Genomic DNA, 8318 nt, shown 5'->3' with positions numbered 1-8318 from the left:
TCTTCTCCTGGAAAACTAATTAGTCCACCTGAAATATTGTGGGAGCTGCAGAAAAGTTCCAATACTAGAAATTTCTCTCATACTCTTGCCTCGCTACCTAGAAGTGTGTGTACCCTACTCAGGTGTGTGTGTGTGTGCGTGTATTTATTTATATATTTTTAAATTGATTTCAGAAAGGAAAGGACAGAGAGAAACAATGATAAGAGAGAATCATTGATTGGCCGCCCCCTGCACACCCCATACTGGGAATTGAGCCCGCAACCCGGGCATGTGCCCTGACCAGGAATCCAACCATGACCTCCTGGTTCATAGGTTGACGCTCAACCACTGAGCCACGCCGGCCGGGCAGCTATGAGTATATTGACCTCAGGCCCCACTGGGAAGGCCTGGGGGACCCTCCCAGGAGAGCTGGCCGTGGTGAAATGGCCCTTTGTTGTACTATTCATGGATCAACAACTTTGTACATTGAACGAGCTGCTTGACTTTTCCCCCAGGACCAAGGATGCTGCTAATGCCACAGCATAATAGCACAGTTCTGGGTGTCTTCAAGGACAGAACTTCCTCTTTGGATAATGGACATTAGAACAATGAGCTTCTCAGGGGAATAAATATCAACTGCCGTGACCTCCAAGGAGGAAGAAGAAAATGTGCCATTGATGATCCTGCACCAGGCCTTTCTCATCATTTGCTTTTGTGAAGCGAGAGTCTGGGCAGTGTGGGAAGCGGTGTTTTGTTTGTTCGATACTGGTGATGTTGCGTCGTGCTCCTTTCCCCTCGAGCGGCATCACGTACACGCTGCAAACAAACGCGGTAAGTCCTTTCCAGGCCGCTTCATCAGCTTCACTCAGTGGAACTTACCACGCACATGGAGATATTTTTTTCTGTTGTTTACCAGTTGAGTGGACAACCGGGAACAGCAAACCTAGAGAAGAGGAGCAGGGCCCTTCCACCATGGGAGGATATAACCAGCGGTCTGCAACCCCCCCACCCCTCCGAGGGCCCTCACCCGACCACACCGGCGCCCTCATCTCAGATTTCCAACCTCCAGAACTTGGCATCCCCCGGCAATCAAGGGTCAATGTCAAAAGCCTAGGCCAGTCTCCTTCGCCCAGGAGATGAAGAGAAGGGGTGTAGGTAACATAAAGGAGTGTGCTCAGCTAAAGCTGCATTTTGTGCATTTGCACTGTTAACTATTGGGGTAAATGATGCTTCTAACAAAATAATAAAGCCACGTTATGGAAATGAAAAAAAAAGGGGGAGGAGGAGTGGGCTCTCTGGTGATCAGGGTGCAGGGACTGAACCAAAGGGATATGTAGGCTCATCTGGCATCAGAGGCGGCTTGTTTTTCCCATTTGAGGACCTCACCACTGGGTAGGAGAAAGCACCCCCCCAGGCCGGGGCTGCTCTCTTCCACCCCAGCCTCCGAGTCCCTTCTCTGGCAGCTACAGGTCACCGTATTGTGAAATGGGCTCCTTTAACACTTTGGCTGGGTGCCACGGGACATCCGTTCCTTTGCCATCCTCCTGAAGGCCTCTTGCTCTAAAACGTGCCTTGCAGCTCCCAGTTCAACAGTATAATAGTCTGATGGCGATGGCTGATGGGTTCAGTCCACCCAGACGGACCCAGTTGAACTTGCCCAGTGTTAGCAATGCCTTGGAACTGGGCAGCCAAAGCCCAGAGGGAGGAGGTGGTATAAACCGTAGTTCACACACAGAATGAGTGGATGAATGAAGAAAGAGAAGGAAGGAAGGAAGGAAGGAAGGGAGGGAGGAAAAGGCGCCCAGATGCCCATGCTAGCCCCATGAGGCCAGCATGCAGGAATGGTGCCTGCGAGCTGAAGGCGCTTCTCTGCCTGGGGGTGGGTCTCAGCGCCAGGCATGTCGGCCAGCTGCTGGCAGAGGGAGTCCCTTGGCACTGTCCCTTTCTCTAGATCAGTGGTTCTCAACCTTGTGGCCCTTTAAATACAGTTCCTCACGTTGTCACCCAACCATAAAATTATTTTTGTTGCTACTTCATAACGGTAATGTTGCTACTGTTATGAATCGTCATGTAAATATCTGATATGCAGGATGGTCTTAGGCGACCCCTGTGAAAGGGTCGTTCGACCGCCAAAGGGGCCGCGACCCACAGGTTGAGAACCGCTGCTCTAGAACAACACAATGACCTAGGCAGCCCCTTCCAGCTCTGAAATGATGTCGACCCGATGGAGGGTTGGCGCTCCCACTGGTTCTCACCGCTCTGAGCTGCCACCTGCCCTTTCCCTTCTGCGGGAACTGGACGTCCGTCCTGGATCCCTGTCATGGCGCTAAGTGCCCAGGGAGCACAAGTTGCCCACTGCCAGGTGGGGAGGAAAAACGCCCAGTTTTAGCATCAGCAAGGGACTCCCCAGGACCAGTCCTGACAGTTTCCTAGAAACGAGCACCCCCGGGCCCTGCAGGACAGGAAACCAGGCCAGAGGCCGTTCCAGGGGGAGCAACTCAAGGTCCAGACCGAGGGGGAACGTGCAAAAAATGACATTTTCAAAAATTAAGCAAAAACTAGAGCATGAGTGAAACTAGTGGTAATAGTAGAAGGAACCCCTCTGGAGCCCTCACCAGCTTCCATCGTAACGCTCTGCCAATCTCGCTGCATCCACACCCTCATTTTTCTGGGATCTTTGAAAGCGAATCTCAGGTGCATAATTTCATCTACAACTACATCCATGTGAGGCACGCCCGAGTCTCATTTATATGTGAAAACAATTGCACTACAGACCAGCAGGGGGAACCGGGAAGCCCAGGACAGTCAAGGAAGGGAGGAGGGTGTCTTGTTTTCAGAGTTTATCTTGATTTTTTAAGGTATAATTGGCACATAACGTACTAGTTTCAGGTGGACAACCTAATGATTGTTACTTGTATATTGCATAGTGGTCACCGTAATAAGTCTAGTTAACCTGTCTCAGTACACATAGTTAGAAAATTTCTGTGTGTGCGCTTGCGCAAGTGCCAGGAGAAAAAGGAGGTGTTTTTTAAAGACTCATTCGGCCCTATTCCATCTGCCCCCGGACCTCAGGAAAAACAGCTTCCTGGGGAGTCAGCGGAGCATGAGGAAGGCCCTCAGATTTCTCTCTCTACCGCGCAGCACAGAAGAGCGGGGCTGAGGCGCCCCGTGGTCTTTGTCGAAATTCATGGAAGCGCAGCCCTAACTTACCTTCTTCAAGGCAGATTCTTGGGGTCCAGGAATTAATGGGCTAACTGAGAGTGCAGCTAAAGTACCATGTCACCAGACAGACCCGAGTTTCCAGCCCCACTGTTCTTGTTGCAAGAAGAGTGCTCAGGAAGTACAAGCATTTATTTGACACTTGTTAAGTGCCCTCAGCAAGTAAACGTGCTTAGAACCGAACCACAGTTAGCTTGTCTTGTGCCCCCAGACCAGTTGGAAAAGGCAAATAAGGGGACAGGAGTGCCCTGATTTTACTGTCTCTGTCAGGGTGTTTTCCACCGGGAGTAGCAGGAAGCTCGCTCCCAGTGATTTCAACAATGGGGACCTTTACCAGCAGCGGAGGCAGAGGGCAGGCAGGACTCAGGGTTCTCGGGTGCAGTGAATCAACCATGTGAGCAGGAACCCCGTGTCCTGAATCAGGTGCCCCTTAGTCGCAGGATGGTCACCGTAGCAAGTCTTCCGTGTTCATTTCAGAAGTTTCCTTCCGTCCCTCTGCTCTGCTGGTCACGTGTCCTGAATCAGGTGCCCCTTAGTCGCAGGATGGTCACCGTAGCAAGTCTTCCGTGTTCATTTCAGAAGTGGAGAAAGGCTGGCTCTCCGCAGCTGTCACAGTCAAGCCTCTCCCAGCTATTGTGGTTCAGTGGTTAAGCGTCAACTAAAAGTGTGCTCAGTGGTTGAGCGTTGACCTATGAACCAGGAGGTCACGGTTATTCCCAGTTGGGACATATGCCTGGGTTGAGGGTTGGATCCCCAGTGTAGGGTGTGCAGAAGGCAGCAAATCAATGATTCTTTTCATTGTTGGTGTTTCTATCTATCTCTCCCTCTCCCTTCCTCTCTGAAATCAATAAAATTATATATATTTATATATTAAAATAAATAAATAAAGATTTAAAAACAAGCCTCTCTCTGCAGCCCCATCAAACTTCTCATATCTCGTTGGCTGATTCAGAGTCACCTAACTGTGGTTAAACCTGCTTGTCCCTAAAATCAACCACTGGCAAAGGAGGTAAGATTTCTGTGATTGGCTAAGCCTTAAACCAATCCAGGAATTACCCCCTGGGACTGGGCCACGCTCCCTGATGGCACGGCCTCCTTGCATTGGGAGGGAGGCGTGGATGGTATGAGGTCCACTTCCATGTCCACACCGTTCTTTGCTGGACCCGTATCAGGCTCCATCAGGTGAGAGAGACTGGTTCTCCTACAAGTGCCCCTCATCAAGTCCCATCCATTACCGACTAGGAGGAGCAGTGTTTGTACCCAAGCGTAGGACCTGGTCTTGGCTATAATCTTATGGTTTACTTTGCCAGTATCAAATGGAAAGAAAGATAAGGCTCAAATTTAGCCACATTTCTCCCCTTTTTCCTTTCAGAGATAATTTTATCCTTGTCTAGAAGAAAGATTTTAGAATTGTAAATGAGAAAATTTGCCTGGCCCGTGTGGCTCAGTGGTTGAGCATTGACCTATGAACCAGGTCACAGTTCGATTCCCAGTCCAGGTACATGCCTGGGTTGTGGGCTCAAGCCCCAGTGTGGGGCATGTAGGAGGCAGCTGATCAATGATTCTCATTATTAATGTTTCTATCTATCCCTCTCCCTTCTCTAAAATCAATTAAAAATAAAATAAAATAAAAAGGAGAAAATCACTCCTTATCCCATGGGCAAGTCCAATTTATGCCACTTTCAACCAAAATGCAACCCTAGCCCTACTAGATGGCCCTTGCCCAGGCTGGCCAAAAGCCATACCTACCAGCACAGATGCTAAAATCATTATTACTTATTTCTGTGACCTTCATTTTCAGGCCAAGATTTAGAACAATAAGATTTTAAGGACAGGAAGTAAGCATGATGTCTCCATATCCTCTTCATCTGGAATCTAAACGGGCTTCATGCTCCAGAAATCCAGTCAGAGTTCATAGTTCTGCGCTCATTAAACGGCAAGGTATAGGTCATTCCAGGGTTTGAAACAGCCTGTCATGTTCCACTAAAGCAGTGGTTCTCAATCTTGACTGCACATTAGAATCGCCTAGGAATCTTTTTCAAATCCCGATTTCTGGGCCTCATCCTCCGGAAATTCTGTTTCTTTGTTATGGGGTGGGGCCACAAAATACCACATGCGGGCGCGCACGTACAGTGTGATTGAAACTTCGTGGCCCATGCGCAGAAGTTGGTATTTTGTGGAAGAGCCATAATCAAGGGGCCAAAGAGCTGCATGTGGCTCGCGAGCCGCGGTTTGCTGAGCCGCAGTTTGCCGACCACTGGGTTAGAGCACCGTCCCGATGCACCAGGCTGCAGGTTCCATCCCCTGTCGGGGCACATCCAAGAACCAACCAATGAATGCCTAAACACGGAGAACAGCAAATCAATGTTTCTCTCTCCCTCTCTCCCCTCATTTCTCTCTAAAACCAATCAATACGTGTTTCTCTCTCCCTCTCTCCCCTCATTTTTCTCTAAAACCAATCAATACGTGTTTCTCTCTCCCTCTCTCCCCTCATTTCTCTCTAAAACCAATCAATACGTGTTTTGTTTTGTTTTTTAAAAAGGCAGTCAACGAACGAACCAAAAAGAGATCATTGTGGATTATGATCATTATGAAGGTAGTAAGCAGAGATGTGATGCAGACTAACTGTTTGGTGCCGCGCCAGCACAGCCAGGGTTGGTGAGCCTGAGCGGGGGGGGGCAGTGAAGGATTGAGAAAAGATAAGACAAGCCCCAGCCGGTTTGGGTCAGTGGATAGAGCATTGACCTGCGGACTAAAGATCTCAGGTTCGATTCCGGTCAAGGGCACACGCCCAGGTTGGGGGTGAGTCTCTCTCATCATTGATGTTTCTGTCTCTTTCTCCCTCTTCCTTCCTCTCTGTAATTAATAAAAATATTAAAAAAGAAAAGACAGACAAGAGAAGAAAAAACCTGGGTCTGGGTGTGACGCTGCCCTCGCTGATGGAGAGACGGCGCCACGGCCTGCAAGCCGAATCTTTATTTTATAGCCAGATTCCTCGAAGCAAAGTAAGTGCGTGGTCAAGATGTTTACAACATTCTCCTGGGTTTCGAATCCACTCAATTACCTGCACCGGGTCAAGCTTTGTTTACTTGCTGCACCTCCCGCAGCCCATATCACTCAGCCGCGTGGGACCACAGGTTCGGACCATAAGGTCAAGCTCACAACTATCGCCTTTGGCTATGGTTGTGCTGGGACTTGCTTTGCCACGAGAGGATCGCGCCCTCTCATTAGGCCCAGGCTTGGGCCTGTCCAAACGCGGTAGCCGCTCTCCACAATGTATATTAGAAGTGATATCAAAGGCTGTTCTGAAAAGGTGACGCTTAGAGATTTTTGAAGAGATCCAAGGCTTTCTCTGTCCAAGTTCTAACCCAGCTGGAAAATAAGATGAAAAAAGCAACAAATGGAGAATCTAAAGAGCACTTCAGTTACTGACAAAGTCTAGGTTAGAGGTCATAACTTAGTGTGAGGGTCGGAGGAGGGATGGGTTCCCGTGACAGATTATTTCAAAGGTGACCATTCTAAGACCTGCCGTTCCACATTCTCTCCCATGTGACACTGGGAGATGCGGTCCGTGTTCCCGCCCTTGGGGTCCAGGTGGGTCTGTGATGGTGCAAGTGATGTTGGATGACTTCTGAGGCCAGGTCAGAAAAGATGTGCAGCATCCTCCTGGTCCTCCTGGGACACGCCCTCTTAGAACCCAGCCAGCCAGCCCTGCTGTGAAGGCGCCCACGCTGCCTGGGGCCCATGGTGAGGCCCAGCGAGGAGGAACCTTCCCCCAGCCCACAGGCCTGGCAGCGCTCCCAGCCAAGAGATAGGCAACACCAATTTACCAGCCAGGAGACAGCCATTTGGGAAGTGACTTTTCCAAACCGGAGTCACATGACCCCGGCTGATGCCTCATGAAGCTGCGAGCTCTGCCCAACTGCAGGTTTGTGAGCAAATTAATGGTTTTTTGTTATTTTTCAGTCGTTACATTGGAAGGCAGATAATAACTTGTACACGCATTTCCCTGGGCTAGACTTTGGAGCAGTCTGCCGGAGGGAACGTGTGGGTCCTCAAGTCCGTGTTCCCAGGGGAGAAGGGAAAAAGTGAAATACCCCGTGTTTAGGATTTGTGATAGATTCACTGCCGAGTTGGTAAAAAATGGATCAATGGCAAGGAAATCATTCAGATTTTCCTGAAATGTTTCCAGTTTCGGCAGTGAAAGCTCCATGTCACTCCCTGGGCACTCACTCCTTCAGTCTCAGGGAACCAGCGTGGTGGTCGCCCTAGCTGCCCTCCCGGGGAGAAAGTGAGGGTTTGGAAAGAGGCCCGGGCGTTTGGGGAGCATTCCCCTCTGCAGAGAGCATGGTTAGGAAAGACTGTGCCCCTAATAGTAACTTTTGAACTGGAAGCCCAAAGAGCCAGCTATGCAAAACCCAGGAGGAAAACAGCCCAGGAAGAGGGAGCCCCAAATACAGACGCGAGGAAGGCGAGAGTTTGAGTTCTGCCAGCGCTGCGGCCACAGCACACCTGGTGGGAACGGAGTCCCGAGTCAGGATGGAACTGTGGGAGGAGGATCCAGAAGCCCGATCAGGAATGGCTTTATGAACCACAGCAGAGGGTTTTTAAGCAGTGGCGAGCTAAGATCCGAGTTATATCTCTCAAAAGCTCGCTCTGGCTACAGTCTGGAGAATGGTTTAATAGGATCAGAGTGGAAACAGCCAGGCCAGGGAGGAGGTAAGGCATGAGAGAGGCTTAGTTTAGGATGTGGAACCAACAGGTCTGGTTGATGGGTTGGAAACAGGGGAGCCATCCACAGTGAGCACCAGCTGACCAGTGGTGCAATTTGCAGAGAGAGGGGCGCTGGGGAATACGTCTGTTTTATGCTTCTGTCTTATGTGTTAAGCCTGAGGGCTTTCGGGCAGCCAGTGGAGACATCGGGTAGGCAGTGAGAGCTGGCGCCCCAGTCCTTGCTCCCAAGCCCCCACCTTTCCTTCCTCCCGTCCCCTCCACCGTCTCTCTACCTGCCCGTCGGGCCCCGGGCTCCTGCCCAGCGCGGATGGGAAACCAGGCGGGGGCGGGGGGCGTGGGGCACCTCGCGGGCAGACTCAGGCACCCCATGGGGCGCGGGCGGGTGA

This window comes from Myotis davidii, unplaced genomic scaffold (assembly GCF_000327345.1).
Source record: "Myotis davidii unplaced genomic scaffold, ASM32734v1 scaffold299, whole genome shotgun sequence".
Classification (NCBI taxonomy): Eukaryota; Metazoa; Chordata; class Mammalia; order Chiroptera; family Vespertilionidae; genus Myotis; species Myotis davidii.
This window is presented reverse-complemented; position numbering follows the sequence as displayed.